The sequence below is a fragment of the Trachurus japonicus genome, chromosome 6, assembly GCF_045865225.1.
Source record: "Trachurus japonicus isolate A0001 chromosome 6, Traja_1.0".
NCBI lineage: Eukaryota > Metazoa > Chordata > Actinopteri > Carangiformes > Carangidae > Trachurus > Trachurus japonicus.
The window spans coordinates 35,698,250-35,717,716 of NC_140912.1; the positions used below are offsets into that span (position 1 = coordinate 35,698,250).

The 19,467-nt window shown below is 43.9% G+C and overlaps 1 pseudogene across 1 annotated transcript in view; it reads right to left on the reverse strand.

The window, feature by feature from the left end:
- The window catches only part of LOC146986570 (cell adhesion molecule CEACAM5-like), a 363,100-nt pseudogene extending 347,600 nt beyond the window's left edge, over nucleotides 1-15,500 (reverse strand). Inside the window, exon 1 of the transcript XR_015036053.1 lies at nucleotides 15,210-15,500. The product of XR_015036053.1 is annotated as a cell adhesion molecule CEACAM5-like (transcript). The remainder of the gene's footprint in view (nucleotides 1-15,209) is intronic.
- Between the last annotated feature and the right edge of the window lie 3,967 nt (nucleotides 15,501-19,467).

Genomic DNA, 19,467 nt, shown 5'->3' on the forward strand with positions numbered 1-19,467 from the left:
GAAAACTCTGTGTGGCAGAAGGGTCCTAGTTTCCTGTTTTGTCCTGTCGAAGATTGGCCCATGAAGTCTGCCTCAGAAGTGGCAGCTAACGCCAGAGAGATGGTAGTTAAACTCCAGAGAAAAGCGTTTTCGGCAGTCCTCACCAGAGCTCAAGCGAAGAAGCTGTTGAATGCTGACGGACCTGGTGGTGAGGTTCCAGTGGTCACAGGTGAAGCTAGCAAGTCTCCAGAGTCCTCAAGTGATGGAGTGAAATTGACCTCAGATGAGGCCAAGCAAGCAGAGGTGCTGTGGGGAGCCTTGCTCATAGCCCAAGTGGATCCAACAAGGTACAGCTCTCTTGCTAAACTCTGTGGAGTAGTCGGTTATGTTCGCAGAGCTGTGAAGAAGTGGTTGGCCTGTATAGGGAGAACCCCTATAACATCAAAGTGGGAGGCGGTGCTAACAGTTCGAGAACTCGAAACTGCTTTCCTAGTCCTGTGCCAAAGCTGCCCAGTTACCAGCGGACAGTCTAAGAGAAGCCAAAGTGTGGAGAACTTCCCATCCACCATCCTCCACAGGGACGTTAGGAGGCTGGTGGTTCTATTACCAGTGGAGGAACAAGTGTAAGGTCCCCGCCACATGGTGTGTTTCGGTTATGGATCCCCTCCATGTGGTGTGTTTCGGTAAAGGATCAAGACCCCCCCTCCACCATCCTCCACATGGACATTAGGAGGCTGGTGGGGTGTTTCGGTGAAGGATGTGACAATCTCGTCAAGGACATAGCATGTTGTTTATGGACATTAAAGTACCTTGAACTTACAGTTCAGCTAATACTGACGTGTAATTCATATCTGAGAATGTACCGTTATGTGCATGATTATATGGGTAAAGTTCATATCTAAAGTTTACTTATTCAAGCTAGTTATAGTGGCCTACTTGGATTCAAGAATCAGTAGACCAAGTGGGAGGTGTAGAACTTTCCAGCAGCCGTTGCTGTTAATTCATTATCATGCGTGATACGAGTTAAGTGCACTCCCAGACCGCGTGCGTAGGAGCATGCGCAGTGTGCCACAAGGCACAGTCCTTTTTTTTTTTTTCTACCTCATTTGTGAGTTATTGTCAGGACCGGTACGCCTTGTCGGTGAGTAATGTTAAATGCAACTGTGAACAAGAAGTAATTTAATATGAATACCTGTATAATGTTTACAGTACATTTTGTGTTTGTGTTTACATTTTAGGTTTACAACCTAGTCAACATACTAGTCGAAACAGTCGAAACTAGTCTGCTAGTCGAGAAGCTAACCCACGGTGTAAAGTTAGCTGTAGCAGGCAGGCTAACCATCGGATACTGTGTGTGAAATAAATAAAAGAAGAAAGAAAAGAGACTCGAGTTGTTTCCGCCGTACTGTCCTGGCTATACCCTTCCAGAGGGGAGTTTACTAGAGAAGAGATAGCTCGGTAAAAATCTGGACATTATTTGTGGCGTCAACTGTTTCCAAACTGTCTGTTGTTTTGCAGTTTTTACAATAGAACCTAATTCTTTAGCTTGGTGGTCAGGATGGAGAGCGAGGGAGACATGTGGTGCTGCCTCATCCTCCATCATGTACCATTGTAACTGTGCAGGTAGTAGGTTAACACTGGCTACTACACCTATGGGAGCAACATAGATGCTGTCTGTGGCTATACTCCAATCAGTACCTTCTATCTGACTGCTGAACTGTTCTTCATACCACTCTGTGTTTTGTCAGGAGGGGCCACGTAGGGGTGTAACTGGGCTATCCAGGGCTTCCATTGTAGGTAGGCCGACAGGATCCCACCATGCTCTCGTGTTTCACTATGTAGTAAGCCCCAGTAGATGTCTGCCGCCATGTCCACTACTGGAGACATGAGGTATTGTCCAGACAGAGCAGTGTTGGTGCTGTTGCAGTTCATCTGGGTACCATCAGGGAACGAGACAGTTAGACCATCAGGGGAGCATAGAATGTTAGCTCCCAGTCTGGTCAACAAATCTCGGCCCAGTAGGTTTGAAGGGACATCAGGAGAGACCACGAAGGGGTGCAGCACAGTCTGGTTCCCCAGCTGCGTGGTAAGAGGCTTGGTATATGGCAGAGTAGTAGGAACCCCAGAGAAACCCATGACTGTGATGACTTCAGATGAGAGCAAGTTCTTTTGTACAGTCTGTATAGTGGAGACAGTAGCACCTGTATCCACTAAAAATGGCTGGCAACACTGGTTCTGCCGTTAAGTGTTGGTCAGGACTTCTCTGTGGGGTGTGTCACTCTTCAAATAGCTGGGGGAACTGCCCAGTAGCTCCCCCTGTGGTGGGTTGGGGATCATGTCTACCCCTGCCTCCTCTGTTTTGAAAGCCTCCCCTCTGCTGACGGCCGCCCCTTTGCTGGTTGTCTCTCGCCCAGTGGGACGGATCTCCACATAGGAAACAAGCAAGGTCTCTTCTCTGTGACCTCCCCCTGTAAGCTCCTCTCAGGCCCCCACCCCGTGAGCCTCCCCTTCCCCTACGCATGTTATTACCTCATCCCTGGCCTTGGCTAGTTGCAGTTTAAGTAGCTGAGCTTGGAGGTCAGAATGTTCTTCCTCCTGTTTTTGTGTTTTATCTTGAAAGATAGTGAGGTGGTGTATGAGATGCTTCTCCCACTTACAGGAGTCGCAGCCTAGCATGTCAGGGTTATTTTTCATGGTGTTTTGCACAGACTCAGGGAGGCCGTTCAATACAGCCTGTCGGTACCACTCAGTTTGGGAGCCCGAATTCTTAGGACAATGTCCTGTCTGGTTCGTCCACATGTCTTTAGCGGCGTTCAGGAATTGACGTGGATTTTGTTTAGGATCCCAACGAATTTTGGGCATAGCTGTAGAGTTAGGCAGAGGGAATTGCGCGCGCATAGCTGTGCCTATGCTATTTATGTGGTTGGTGAGTGGGGAGTCGTCTGGGAGCCTGATGGTTTGAGCGTCCATTTCTATGTCTCGTTTGTTACTTAAGGTCATGCATCTACCGGCAACCGCGCGGAAATCACCTAAGGCCAATGTTTGTCCTGCTGTCAGGGAGTCCAATTTGCTGAGCCACAAACTGCCTCCATCTGTAACAGGGGGCAGTCTGTCGACCAGAGCCTGAAGGTCACCGAACGAGAACGACTTGTATTTTGGTTGTTGACTCCCCGGGACCGTGGTTAAAGGAAGAATGGTATGAGGAGGAGGGGGTAGGGTATAGAGCCTACCTGAACGCGTAGCGCCGCGCTGGGTATCGGGAACATATTGCAATATTCTATCTCTGGCGGGGGACAGGGACTTCATTAATTTCTCTCTTACAGCTTGACGCTCTAACCGCTGAGCATCAAGGCATTCATTAGCCCGTCGTACGTTTTGATGGTCTTTTATCAGTAATTTTTCAAAGTAATCACGGGCCTCGAAGTCATTTTCCGATTCTGCTTCTAATTTTGTGTATTCAGCTTCCATCTGAAGGAGCATTTCAAACTCATTAGGGTCATCCTCCCACTGTCCTGTGGCTGCCATTGTGATTCTGTGGGGTACACCAGGTGCCTTTTCCTGAGCTGGCTGTGACCTCCAAACACTCCTCTTACCGTTAGGGGATAGTTCCTCGACTGGTCTGCGGACTGAGGGGGAGCACTGGCTAGCTAACTGCCCTGAAGCTGCTCCTGAAAGGGTCCTTAGCCTAGCTCCCTCAACCTCTCTGTCTAACAGCTCTGAAGCCGTAGCCTGTAGCTTAGCTGCGTGTTCCATCAGCATTTCATAGTGTTCTGTCTGTTCTGCCTCCAATAGCACCTTCTGCTCTCGTTCTACTTCTGCTCTGTCTACCCTATCTTGAAACGGTGGGGGCTGTGAACCGGCTGATGACGCCTGGGAGGGTGCAATCGATGCTGGGTAGACGGCGGTGGGTGCAGCCGACGCGGTGATGGACGGTGGAGACGAGTTAAAGGCGGAGGTAAAGACGGAGGGCGGAGCCGACTGTGTGTGTAATGGCGCAGCCGGTGAATGGGCGGACGTGAAGGGGTTAGTGTGTACGGCCTGGTGTGCATGCAACTCAGCAGTGGGGTATAACTGGGCCGTCCCCGTGCGTTGTTGGTCGGCGTCATCTAACTCGTCTTCTAATGTGGGCCCACCTGCGGGCATAATATGCATGGTACCTTTACCAATCCTATATGTGGGAAACATGCCAGGTGGGTTTAGTGCATATGGAGGTGGGCATGTGGGCGAGCATGAGAGGGTGTCAGGTGCAGTTACCATTTTGGAGGGAGTTGGACTCCTGTGTTTGTGTTTCATCCCTTGCCAGCAGATAGCCAACTCAGACCAACCTCGACACTCCTCCTCCCACGCGTCCTCCTCCTTTTTCCACCCATTCCTGTGAAACCAATTTGCTGTCTTTCCCTGCTCTACAGCCTCTTTCTTTTTTTCTGTTGCTGCTTTTACTTTAGCTACTAAGAGAGTATGTAAAGGTTCTTTATGTTGCAATGTTTTCCCCATATCAGTGATTAATGTATGCATCTTTTGTTTGGCTTTTTCAATCTTCTTTTCTCTACTGCCCTGTTTTGTGAGGGCGCCTAGGGCGTCTGCAGTGGTGTCTACTTGGACTAAGAGGGTCTGCCAGGGACCCCAACCACTGTCATCCATTTCTCTATCAAATTCTCCATCCATATTTTATCTAGACTCTGAGCTCCACAGCTGGCACGTTTGCAGGGAATGAAGTGATAGCTGCGTTAGCCCCTTGCAAATCCTCAGGAGACAAGCTTCTAGATCACTCTATAGTGACCCGGTCTCACTCTGGGTGTTCTAATCACAAGGATTTTGCAAAGTTTACACTCATACCCCACACCGTTTATCAACTGGGTGTTTTAGCCTCCAAAGCGCACAGCTGGGCTGCAGAGTGGCTTTTACGCACTCGCTGCCCTAAACAACAGTGAACTGGTGGCGTTTGTTAACACCGCTAGGTTACCCCGCCACTGAGACCATACACTGCTGACGCTGAGCGAAATGGATATTCACACAACGAGTTTTCTCAGAGTCTTATTCTTCCCCACCCATATATTGCTCACAATAACTCCAACAACACAGACAAGTTAGAACTTTTTCATAGAAAAAATAAATTTCAGCGCTTTCACAAAGGTATATCAAACTGTGCATGCTTCAGAAGTATTTGTAAGAAATTATTTTGTTTTTCCTACGGGCCTCGCACCCTTTAATTTTAGACAGACAGACGTGCTTGGTTTGGAAGCCTGTTCTTCCTCCCCGGGCCTTTCACCCTTAACCGCAATAATTTAACCAATAGATAATTTAAATATCTCCAAGATATTAAGGCCTTCAACCTACTTTTAAATGTTGATAATTCTCCAAGAATGATATCAACAAGTATAATTAGGGGACCTCACCCCCGGGAATCCAACCCAGCCGCGGTATCAACCGCTCCTGGACCCCGTCGGGTCGTCAGGTGGAGTTACGCCACTCTCAAGGTTTTATCGTCTGCTGTTTTATGTCTCTATTTTTTTTTTTTTTTTTTATATACCTTTGTTTTTAAGTTTTAAAATACTTTTCTGATTCTTTTGCTACTTTACTTACATGTACATTGGACAGGACACAGTTCTAGTGATAGTCAATATGCAGAATTCGTTATAACAGGTTTTCTGCGTACCTTTTATGTGCCGGCTTGTGTCCTTATCCTCTGTCCATGAAGAAAAGCTTTTAGGTCGAATGGTCCATCCACCTGTCTTGCTCCCCCTTTAACACGGACGAGCCCCCATCTGTTGAGATCCGCTCGTGTGGATCTCACCCAGGTCGGGAGGCAAGACACAAAGTGGAGGAGGCGAAGGTTGAATCAAACTAGAAAAAGCATTTCCAAGAATGGAAATGGTGTGACTGCTGATAGCAACTGAACGCTGTTGCAGAATTAGCAAATAGCGCAAGCAGTGATCACCATACAAATGTTTGACCAAGGTCAGAATCGAACCCACAACCTCATGGTCATTAGACTTCCACTCTGCCTCTAGGCCACAGTGCACACACAGTTGCAGAGACTGTTGTCTGTTAATGATCTGCACACTGTCTCACTCTGACATCAAGAAAGCTTGAGAGTCAAGCTTGAATGACTTAGAATGAAAATTTCTGTGAATTTCAGGCTGAGAGCAGCAGTTTCAACATGAAGCAAGTTATCAGAAGTCAACAGAGGACAACTGGGAAAATAATTCACTATAATTGTTGTTGAGGCAAGATTTGAACCAGCAACCTTCAGGTCTCCAGACCAGCAAGCTAACCACTAGGCTACAGACAGAGACAGTATGTGAGGGGTAAAGAAAACCTTTGATAAGAGGATCACTGGCTTCTGCTTAAAAAAAAAAGTAAGGAATCGAACCCATGACCTCATGATCAATAAACCTTTACTCTGCCACTTCGCCACAGAGAGCACAGACATAAGCATGTTTCAGACAGAGTTGTGGAGAATTCTCAGCATTGGGCTGAATGAGAGCAGAGAACTCCCTGGCTGCATTTAAAAAATATTTAAAATTATTATCTAAGTCTCTTTGCATTTTTGACCAGAATTTTAGCCAGAAGACAAGTGTGGCTACAAAACTGGAGAAAATAATTTGTCTAGAGTTTAATTTGCAGAAAAAGTTAAATATTTGAAAAAGTATAAATAGTTAAAAAGAGAAAAGTAATGCCGATAAAGTTCAAAAAAAGCTGCACGTTTTGATATATGAATTGTTGAAATAGCACAACACCTAACACACTAACCATATGGCCACAGATAACCTGAGTTACAATGAGCTTTATACTATGAGGAATCAAAGACTGTCCAATGACAGCTGAATAATTGGAATCAAAAGTCAAGCAATGAAGTGAAAAGACTGAGGCAGGAATCGAACCCATGACCATATGATCACTAAACCTTTACTCTGCCACTCGGCTACAGAGAGCACACTGCTTTCAAGACTGTTGTCATTCATTGTAATGTGATGATGTGCTGCAAACTGGTACGAGTAATCAAGGAGATAACAAACACCTGTAACCAATTGAAGGCGGGGGAGGAGAGCAGAATTGAACATAACATAACAAGAATTCTTCCCTTGGATTCGAACCAGTGACCTTAGGGTTGGCAGGCAGTTACCCTAACCCCTACACTACAGTGGAGTTATGAAGAAGAGAGGTTGAGACTTTGATGAATGTGAGATTTTTTGTGAAAAAGTTAAATATTTGAAAAAGTATAAATAGTTAAAAAGAGAAAAGTAATGCCGATAAAGTTCAAAAAAAGCTGCACGTTTTGATATATGAATTGTTGAAATAGCACAAAGTATGAAGGACTAGAAGAAGACCGTAAAAAGGCGGAAGAAAATGGCCAAACAGAAGAACAATAGTGTGACTGCTTCAGCAGTCACACTAATAAGTATTTAATCGCAGTCTGCAGAGAGCGGAGATCATACAGCACACAAAGACAGTGTTACCAGGAAGAGCTGAGAACGATCTGATCTGTGTATGTTTCTGTTCAGTCTGACACACTGTGGGTTTGGTCCCTCCCAGCGTGCAAGGCCTGTACTACTGTGATTGGTCTATGTGAGCTCTGACGTCTGCTGATGTGCAGGCCTATGGTCACATGATCTATGTGTAGTGAAATTCTGTGTGTAACTATCTTAAGGTCATGGTGACTCTCAGTTCTGCTCTTTCTGATACATTCTGTTATGCACATGTCATTTTGTAACATAGCTATTATTATTCACAGCCGAGAAGTTTTTTTTACTTGAAGCAAGTAAAGAGTTGATATTCCTGTGTTTATGACACAAACGGTAGCTTTTCCCACTGCGCCTGAACACACCGAGCACGGCAACTTGGTCTCGTGCGAGACTCCGGGAGACTTTGAATTAGATCGACTTTTACAAACATGTCGGCTTGCTTGAAGTAAATAAACTTCTCGGTGCATGTTTGAGTAGCCATCTGATGCTGTCTGTGGAAAAAAAAATGCGGCTTTGAGGGCTGTAAACAGCCTAAACAGCGGAACTTACATCCACTCCCATTCATTGCTGCCGTGGCGATGCGCGGACATACGCAACTACCGCAAAACAGGAGCGATTAAACTGAAAATCTTCAGATTCATTCTTTTAGACCTAAAATGATATGAAAATACACCCCAGAGTTGAATTCGCCTGGAATTGTCCTTTAAGAGGAGAAACTTTCTGCTTCTAAGTTGTTGTTAAGTTTAGGAGCAGCGCAGCGGCTCGCGGCTGCAGCTCTGTTCACTTCATACACTGAGAATGGAGTCAGTGTATGAAGTGAACAGAGCTGCAGCCGCGAGCCGCTGCGCTGCTCCTAAACTAGAAGCAGAAAGTTTCTCCTCTTAACTATGCTGCCAGTATGGCCTTCCCTGGGTGTGTGAGCCCGGCCGCCCCCGCCGCCGCTGCTGCTGTTGCTACGGCGGGGAAGGCGAAGCTCACTGATCGCCTTCCCCGCCTGGCCGCCCCCAGCGGCGGCGGCGGGCGGGCTCACACACCCTCACTGCCAGGATGTCCTTCCCCGGGTGTGTGAGCCACCTACGGCCGGGCACCGGGGTCTGTGGAGCGGGTTCATGAAGCCTGGTTGTCCAGACCAGCAATCGCTCTGGTCCCGACATGATTCACTCACAACAAAGTGTGTGTTGTAGCCGAAAAGTAGGCTACAACACACACAACATAGCGTTACAGCCGCAGTGTTGTGAGTGAATCATGTCGGGACTCGGGACAACCAGGCTTCATGAATCCGCTTCACAGACCCCGGTGCCCGGCCGCCACTAGAGCAGCGGCGGCGGCGCCGGCGGCCAAGCACCGGGGTCTGTGAAGCGGGTTCATGAAGCCTGGTTGTTCCGACATGATTCACTCACAACACTGCGGCTGTAACGTTATGTTGTGTGTGTTGTAGCCTACTTTTCACGGTTAAATTATCACCGCGACACACACACAGAGCGGCGAGTCAGTTAATACGTATTAGACCCCTGCTACGAACATACAGCGGCTAACCAGCTGCCCCGTAAGCAGAAGCGATTGCACCGGGGAAACATGTTGCTAGGCAACCATGTCAACCACACATTCTATGATTATTTCATTATCACGAGAAAACGGTCTTTGTCATCTCGAGATAACGAAATAAATTAATTCGTTATCACGAGAAAACAGACTTTGTTATCTCGAGATAACGAAATAATAAGTCGTTATCACGAGAAAACGATAATAAAAAAATGTATACGGACTTGGCCCTTTAGGGCTTCCGTTGTTATCGCGAGATTTCGAAGTAGAGAAAAAATTACTCAAAAAAACAGGGAAAAAAATTACTCAGAAAAACAAGGGGAAAAAATTACTCAGAAAAACAAGGGGAAAAAATTACTCAGAAAAACAGGGGGAAAAAAATTACTCAGAAAAACAGGAAAAAAAAATTACTCAGAAAAACAGAAATAATTACTCAGAAAAACTGATCCAAAAAAAATTACTCAGAAAAACAGGAAAAAAATTACTCAGAAAAACTGATCCAAAAAAATTACTCAGAAAAACAGGAAAAAAATTACTCAGAAAAACGGATCCAAAAAAAATTACTCAGAAAAACAGGAAAAAAATTACTCAGAAAAACTGATCCAAAAAAATTACTCAGAAAAACAGAAAAAATTACTCAGAAAAACTGATTTTAAAAAAAATTACTCAGAAAAACAGAAAAAATTACTCAGAAAAACAGGATCTGTATTTTTTTTTATTGAATGAATGCAATAAGCTTCCGTATTTGTGAGTTAGAGAAATTTCTGAAAATGTCCTCTTTTTACTCTTGAAAAAGTGTTTCAACTTAATTTGTGTGAAACATTTAAACAAATCCACTTTCAGACCAAATGTATTGACCCCAATACTGATATTTAAAAAGTGACTTTCAAAAATGACTAGATATGAGGCGCCACAAAAATGTAGTGTTTCTAAACAGAAGTAGGCTAATGACATGTGAGAGAAGTGTGAAGGCTTCCTCAGCCTAGCTGTCGTCAAACCTCCCAGCACTCTCAACAATTGTACGGGACAAGACTGTCAAAACAATCAAACAACACTCAAGGCTTTTATAGTGGAGCATCAGCATCAATATCAGTGACACCAGCCTGTGTGTATTACTTTGTATCAGAATGGAAAGGAAATCAGTATCACTACAGAAAAGCAGAAGTGCTATGGTTTCTCTGCCTCAACGTCCGAATGACAAAGGTTTACCAACAATAATAACATATCAGGGCTGTGTCTTCCTGTGGCCTTTCTATGACACGTGCAGGTGAAAAAAGTCTGTCCGTTCCCATAATTCATTGCTTCACTTTTTTTTAGATCATGTGGCCAAAGGGGCCAGTTGACGTCAAGAGCAGAACTCCACCTCCCGGGATGGCACGGTACCCTCGATTGTTTGAATCCACCGACATTTTTTCAGACAAGATGATCTCATAAACTATTTGATTGAGTGCCGCGCTCCTTTCCAAAGTTTTAGTCAAGTGTACCGGCAAATTAGACCATATTTGACTTTTTATTTTAGAGCCATAGTGTATTCTATATTATTGCCACCAACACATACTGTAGCTCATTTGAAAGGTTTAACTTTATCCTTCAAATGGCCACAAACCGTTTGTTTCTACGTGCCTCCGTTCCTGAGAAAAGTCAAGCTAAACATGGCTGGGTTTCACCAAAATCCCTCCTTTTTTTCTAGAAAAGGAGATAGAGCGTCTTTTATGAAAGGTGCGCTGTTTGTGCCTGTCGCTCTTCTCACACTCGCATTTCTGGATCAAAGGGCTCGTATAAGATAAATATACACAACAATTGTTGTTCTATTCACAAAACCACCATCGGGGGCGGGGGGGGGCGCCACTAAACAGCAATAACACAGACGCACCGTGCCGTGTCACAGCCTCTCGCCGCGGAACGTGAGGCTCTGCCGGCCACAGCGGCTCGCGAACACCGGTCCCGCCGGTGGTCGCGGTCCGTCTGTGGTACGGGTCGGTGGTGCCGGTCTGCTTTGGTCCAGAGACCATCAGATTTTACCGCGGGAGGACTTTGGGGAGGACACGGTGTTGCTCCAGATGAAGACCGGGCGGGACAGTGGGCTGAGAGCTTCCTGGTTCAGCTCCCAGCTGCTGCAGCCTCGCGGGTGAGAGCGGAGCAGCAGCGGAGCAGCTGCTGCATCCACATGCAGAACTCCGTTTGCAGAAGCTGAGTTATGATAAAAACTTCCAGATCATGAGCTGTCATGTGACTTTGATCGTCATCTATTTCAGTTCTCCTCGTCGTAGAGTCCCCAAATTTACATATAATGTGTATTAAAGTGTCTATTTTCATAATTTAAAAAAAAAGCAAAAAACGAAAAATTTCGTTTTTGGCACTCAACGCATGGGAACGAAAAACGAGAAATTACGTGGTTGGCACTCAATGAGTTAATTGAACGACTTAAAGACACGGGAACAGCTCATTCTCAGAAGAGCTCTTGAGAGCTAGCCTACTTTATTGTTGAGATTCAGAGCCACAGATTGATTGCACTTAGACCTATATGTGAAATGTTTGAAAAACAGTATATTATGAGACGTTGCAGGTTTCTACCCTCTTCATTAAATCAAAAAAAGAAGAAAAGTATTACATTGAAACGTACCTTACAGGAAATATCAGAGTTCATTTTATGGTCTCGTATACTGGTGAAATGTTCACATGTTTTTTCTTCTTGTTCTATGCAAAACAAAAAATAAAGCAAAATGAAAAAAACTACAAAACTTGTATGAAAGATTGTCCATGTAATTCATTCAAGTCTGAGTGACTGGTAATGTCAGATCAAATCACTTACCAGTGTTTGCTGGTGGGGGGTCTCTGTTATTTCGAAATATTAGGAACAAGGTATTATTAAACTGTGGCCAGTTACATGTGAGTTATAACACTAGCAGTAACCAACAAGTATGTTTTCCATGATTTAATGAAAAAGATTCTCACACTTTTATTAGCATAAAGCATGAGTCCTTACCTTTGCTGCAGGTCAGTCCCGCTCTGACTTTTCTGTCTGTCTCTATTGTGTCTGTAAAAGCATTATTTTTTTATTATTATTGTTGTTGTTGTTGTTATTATAAACATCCAATAAAGCAACAATTTATTTAAATTCTTGCATCGTTTTTTTTTTTTTTAAATAACACGAGAATACCAAATTCTGTTATCCCCAGCATCCTAACCCATTTAACAGAGTCTGATGTCATAATAAAAATACGTTTTTCAACTTACTTTTTTTTATAAAGAACAAACAAAACAACACAAACTACAATCAGGACAAGACAGCCGATTACTATTCCAGCGATGCAGCCAGCTGGACAGGGTGGAGAGGGTTTGTCTAAAATAAAACATGGGATAAGATGGGATACAACATTTTGTAAATACACATGTGTCACATCTCAAAACTGTTTCAATAATCAGACTTATCAGTGAACTGTGTTAACTAAAAAATCTACTAATGTTTTGCTAAAGGGAAGTTGAGTAGAGTTTTGCCTCTCAAACCAGTGTTGTCTCAGACTGAGAATAAATCTACCTCATGTAGAAAACGTCTCAGACTCTGCTCCACTTCAAACAATCACAGGTATAAAAAAAGTCATCTAAATGCAATATGTAAGCATATCAACAACATGAACAATCAAGACCAGTACCTGGAAAAAGAGTTACAGTCAGTTCATGCACTGCAGATGATGTTTTCCCAGTTATACTATTCATCACTTCACAGGTGTACTTTCCACTGTCAGAAACATCTGTGATGCGTTTCTTCAGCACAGCAGAAGTGTGTATCTCTGTCTCATTCAGTTTCCAGGTGAAACTAGGAGGTGGTGTGGACTCAGCAGAGCAGGTTAATGTTAAGGTCTCATTCACAGTTAAATTTCTGGGACCTTGGATTTGAACATTTTCTGGTCCAACTGAGAGAGAGAGAGAGAGAGAGAGAGAGAGAGAGAGAGAGAGAGAGAGAGAGAGAGAGAGAGAGAGAGAGAGAGAGAGAGAGAGAGTTTAGGTATTAGGTATTTTACTCCACCTGGATTAGGGTTAGGCTACACGACCTTACATCTAATAAATGTACAGCGACAGCAAGTTACTCACAGATAACGGTCATGTTGTATTTAGCTTCATCACTGCTAAGGGAGTTGCTGAGGATACATGGATAACTTCCACTGTCTGTTTTCTTTAGAGACAGAAAAGACAACACTCTGCCCTCGTTGTAAAACCTCATGTCGTCACTCTCAGTCAGGTCTGCTCCATTCTTCATCCACTTCCTGGTGAAGACAGAGCCAGCAGCCTCACAGGTTAAGTTGACAGAGTTTCCTTCTACTGGCTGGTTTGTTGATGGTATGATAGAGGCGTCCACTATGTTCTCTGTTAGACAAAAGATACAGGATTTAGTGAGAGAAATATGGAAACAAGAACAAACTAACCAGTTACTGAGTTGACAGAGTCAACAGTTTGTCCTTGTGAAAGTCAATGTCCTGCTCCAAATCATTCAGTGTGTCCAGTGTGTTTGATTGTCAACTGTGTTATTCTATCATTTCCAGTTTAAAGCAACCAATACTCAGATCTTATTATTGTTATGAGTGGATCACTGATTTTAGTACAAGGTCGGACTATAGAAGAGTTAATTCCAGTGAGAATAATGGAGAAGAAAAAGGTTGAGTGTTTGTGAGGATGGAGCTAATGGAAAAGATCTTGTTGGGACAATGTGGACACAAGACAGGACTCCTGTGGGGGCCTGGGCCATTTTAGATTTGGTAATAGATGATTGTTAAGTTCCACTCTGGGTCAAGAGGTCAAAGTGAGAGGTCTGCCTGCCCTGTCTCTCTAGCCGCGTTTCCACTGCAGGAGTTCCTGGTAAAAGGAGGCGGTAGGAACTTCTACAGGAACCGTCCTCTCACTCGGCCCTCTCGGTGGCCATGTCTCCACTGCAGACAGGACCCACCGGGCTCTTATGGCGACGTGCAACAGTTTTGATCATTGCGTGGTCGTTGTGCAGCGTTTTTAATACTGCTCTTGTTGTTGTTTTTTTCTGTCAGTATCGCTTTCTTAAAAAAAAAAAGCCGTCTCGATCGTCACGAAATCCTGCGATCGCCTATTTACCACTATTTTTTTTTTAACCTGGCCTACTGAGGCATCAGTGTGGGACTGTGGAAGAGTGGGGCCCCCTCCCCCCTAGAAGAGTCCAGCGAGGAGTTGAGGGAACAAGACCTCTGTCGATCTATTTATGAACCATCTACCTGGACTTGTTTTAATCTTTGCTGTGTCTTCTTATATTGCCCCGCTACCCCATGATTGAAGGCTGTGCTGCAATCATCTTAAACCCAGCAGAAATGCACACTTTATTGTAAATAAATGGTGTTCTCCCTTTTTACTTCAACCCTGTGTCTTGTTATTTTACCTCAACGTGGTTCCCAACCAATCCAAGTTCCAGAACCTTTTAACTTTTGTTCTTAATTGTGTGGTGTGACAGTAACAAGTGGATTGGGTGCCATCATGTGGCGTCCTCCACACTGTCCACTGATGCCACCTATCTATTCAGGCTGGCCAAACTGGATCAAGAGCCACCTTTCAACAGCCTGTCTTGCCTGTTAAACTGTAATCAGAATCGGCACCTGCATTATTATTGTATTTAGACTGCTTAGGCTCATATCATGAGAGGTCTGTGGTGGGGGTTTAGGCTCACACACACACACACACACACACACACACACACACACACACACACACACACACACACATTGGAGAAACCTCTGTTCATTTGTTTGGTCGTTATTCTGATGTGAATAAAATCACAACTTTTTCATAGGTTGTTGTGTTACAGTTTCCTTGAAAGGATCGTAACAATTATCATACAGTATGTCCACAGATAATATGCTTGCACTGTTGGGTAGCAAGAATATACAGTACGTAGTAGCACACCTACTTTTCTCCCATTTGGACTTTTCAAGTTACTTTGTGCATTCAGCTAGAAATGATTTGATTCATTCATTCATGAGTCATGAAATGTAACTGTTAAGATTTTAGCAGTTTTCACAAATGTATGCTATGATATGATCTTTGTGGTTTATACTGAGACGTCTTTTCACTTGTCACTTTTTATTTGTTCCACAAGCCTATATTTAAGGAGGTTTTTTTTATGATACTTTGACAAGTACACATCTAAATCTAATTTATATACAGCATATATACAGTATTTTGTATAAAATATTAAGTCAAACTTACTTAGGACAGAGATGACAGAAGGGAGAGATGTTTCATTTCTCATAGTTTTGTTGTTAAAGGCCTGACAGCTGTAGTTCCCACTCTGACTCTCCTTAATATTCATAAGTCTGAGCTCTGATCCAGGATCAACCATGGGCTCTCTATTCAGAAACCAGGTGAACTGGGCAGTGGGTCTGGAGTCAGCTGAGCACATCAGACTGATGTTTGACCCTTCCTCATAGTAATCTTGTGATGGAGATTTTGTTAAACGTGTATTTTCTGGGCCAACTGAATGTAGGTGAAAAGAAAAAAAAATCACTAATGTTAGCAGCATGAAAAAAGACACATGACATTCACACTGACTCATGTACAAAGCAAACAAACACTCACAGCTGATTGAGAGAGGCACTTCATCACTGGTGTCAATATTGATCGTATTGAACACATGACACCTGTATGGTCCCTGGTCATAGCGGGTCACATTGACTATAGTGAGAGTGGAGCCTCCATCAGTGATGTGAACTCTGTCACTGGCTGTGACCTCAGAGCTGCTGTTCAGCCAGAGGAAGGAGGGGAAGGATCCAGAGGAGGAGCAGGACAGACGGACAGAGCTGAACTCCACCAAGTCTGTGCTGCTGGCAGTTAGTGTTGTATTGGAGACTGGCACTGTCATTGAAAAATACACTGTTTACTGTAGCTGCCATCAAGAAATTAAGGCACAGGCAATAACAAACTATATCACTACAATGATGAAGAATCAATTCCATTCAAACCATGTCATGATCAGAAATTATGTTGAGGTTTTTTGTTTGAAGAACAATAATCTTTCTAGAATATAATAATATATCCTACTAGAATATACTTATATACTCCCTATTGTAGGTAATATGTATATCATTTGTATACAATAATCATAAGTAAGCCTGTGGATATTCTCATTTGTCCAGGTCATAGTATCTCAAAGGAATTTTAAGTTGAAAGCAACTGGACAAATAACCAAGTCCAGTTACTTTCGACTTAAAATTCGTTCCAAAGTTTATTGTCCTGAGTCAGTTTTTGATGGTGGTGACCAGTGTCTCAGTTGAACACTTTATTAATGTAGATTATGTTAGTGACCTACCCAGCATTTCCAGGTGAGTAGTGTTCTCTATGGTGCCACCTAGGTTGTGAGTAAATAAGCAGATGTAGTTCCCCTCATCAGTTTTCTTAACACCACTAATCTGGATGGAAGGACTGGCCGGGTCTGGAGGACTGGGTGAGAAGCTGACTCTGTCCTTCACTGGTGACGGAGGGTAATTGGGCTCATTGTTTGGGACAAATGAAGCAATGTTGGTCCTCTCCCCTCCCATTGGCTGATAGTTCCATGAGACCTGTGGTGGAGCAGACTCAGGGTCAGTGAGTGGATGTGTTCAGTGACTGAGAAACACAACAGGCCTCAGTCATCATGCTGTTGATAAGTGACACTGGAGTGTTTTGTTGGGCAGCATCACCGGAGAGGAGCTAACAAAATTACCTAATTTGTGTTGTGAAATACAGTATAAAGCTTCATATGATATTCACTAAACGGCCAACATATTTTCACTTCAGATGTGAAAGTTGTAGTCTAGGGGTGTCAACAATAATCGATTCGGCGATGCATTGCAATCAAGGGGGCAGTTGTCGGTCTGAGAAGTGAAGCTCACTTCCGCGTTCAAAAAACTGCAATCCCCTCGGATTCCTCTGGGGGCTGGTGTCAGAAGGGTGTTAAAATCACCGACTTTGCATCCTCAGTAAACATGTTAAAAGCCTGGTGTCAGAACGTTTTTTCGTCTCAATCGATAGTTTCTACCCCCGCACACACTCTGAGGGGGGTGAATTTTTTTTTAACTCTACCATTTTACTGTTATTAGGTTAAGACTCTGGCCAATTAGGGCGCGGAAACGTTGAGTGACAGGTCCGAGCAGCTCCGTGGACAGCTGCTTCGAGGCCAGTGGGCGGGTTCTCGGCGGCGGTCCCTTCGACGTGACGTCACTGCAACCTATGAATACAATCTCTTTTGAGAGCTACAACGGAAATGATTATCAACCAAAATTAAACAAATATGTGTTTTGCGCCACGTTGATGTTGTAACCGCTTTTTAGACGGTTGAAAAGAGGTTGAAAAACGTTCAAACCTTATATCAACCTGGTTTCAACCGGAAATCAACGTTGAAATTACGGTTTGTGTTTGCTGGGCAGAGTCAGAGCAAGTTGCCCGGCCGACTGTGAAATACGCCTGCGTGTAGTCCGATCCACCCCCTTGGGAGCAACGACATGCGCAGCCTGTAGCTACATGCTAAGCGGCAGCACCAGCAGTAACAGTGTTGCCGCTGACTTTCTTTTTCTTTTTTCTTTTTTTTTCACCCGCGGTCGGGTTCAGAATTAATTAATTAACGCTTATGAGTCCGGCCGTGTTGGGTCCGAGATTCAACAAGCTGGTCGGGTTTTGCCGTTACTACAGGCAGCATGCCCGTTTATCACCAATAAACACAGTAGAGGAGGGTGAGTGACTGAGCTCAGGCTGGGGGGTCTCTGATGCAGAGAGGGTGGCTGTTTTCGAAACCGCATACTACCGTACTGCCTACTACATACTGCGTTATATGTACTGTATACTGCATACTTACTGAATGTGGGATTCAGTATACTACTTGAACAGACCGACACCGTTATCATCGCAGTATGCAGTATACGAGTTTCCCAGAATGCATTTCACGGCAACCGGTAGCAGTAGCTGTAAAACAGGCTAAAAGCTGTTTCCCGCTCTAGCGCTGTAATTATGTAACTTTATTAAGTTGTAATATTTTTTCATGCGAGAAAGTAACTGTTAAGACCCCAAATATACGGCCAGTTTATCCAAATGACGGCTGTTTAAAAGTTTGCTCCAATGTTTTTCGGAGAAGTGAAGCTCCGCAGCAACCGGGACATCACAGAGGCAGCAGCCCCGGCTCCTGACGTGCTCGGCCGGCCAGCACTACGACGTCATTCCGGAGGAGAAAACGGTCACTAATTAACTTACCCGCAGGTTTTTAAAGGTTTACCACCGGCTGGTTAAATTATTTTCAGGAGATAAATGTTGGTCTCATTGATGAAATCTCAATTGTGGCTGTAGCATTAGTTTGTTTGAATGTAAAGTGAAGCTTCTTGTGTGTAAGCAGCGCTGCCTCGGGGCTCTGGAGCCTAACGTTATGTACAGAAATCACCACATTTACAAAAAATAAATAAATATTTTACAATGAACCGATCAGTCTGCATTAAGTTTTATTTTATTAAACTATAGTTACGGTACACGGCTACACTGTCTTTGGTTACGCTCTGGTTACGGTTAGACGTCAGGGGAGCATTGCATTGTGGGTTACAGTACGCGATGTAGACTGGTCAGATGCATACTGGAGATATTTTCCGAATCAGTACGACATCCGGGAACTTTTCGCATACTGCAGATTTTGCTTTTGTTCGCATACTGCATACTGCATACTACATTTTGGCCAAATCAGTACGTACTAGCAGTATAGTATGCGGTTTCGAATACAGCCAGGGAGACCTGCCTGCCGTGTAAAAACAACAACAACAAAAAGTGTCACGACTTCCTGTATCTGGCCGTTCAAAATAAAAGCCCCATAGGCTTTCATATAGTTCAGTCCCAGTCTATGGTTCAGTCATATTGATTTTGAGTTAATATTGACAAGACAGGGCTCCAAAGGTTTGTTTGTTTTTTCCTGCGACCAATCGACCAATGAAATTTTGGTCGGCTAATTTTTGGGGGCAGCCCTAGAAGTGATTTATGTTTTCTTTTTCAGGCTTGAAAATGCCATATATACCCTGTACCATTCAATTTTATTTGATTTAATGACATGTATGTCAAAGATACAGGAGAGTGATAATACATAGCAGCCGATAAAATCTGTTGTTCAATATCTCATGACTGATGAAAAATTTGCCGTGTTTCGTGCAGTAGAATTTTGCAATGCATCGTAGAATCGAATCGAATCGAATCGTGAGGGCAGTGCCAATGCACACCCCATCTGAACATCAGTGAGCTGCACTGTCAGGATGTAACAGACATTTTCATTAGAAGTTCATATCATAAGATATGAGTGTGAATGTGATGGTATAAAAAAGTAAAGTCCTAACTGAAACAAAGAATCATATCTGACCGCAATAATGTTAATCCCAGTTGTATACGTGAGGGCACAGCTCAGGTTGACTGTCCAGCCAGGATAAGAATACACCTTTGGCTCTACATCCACTTGCTGACCAGTCAC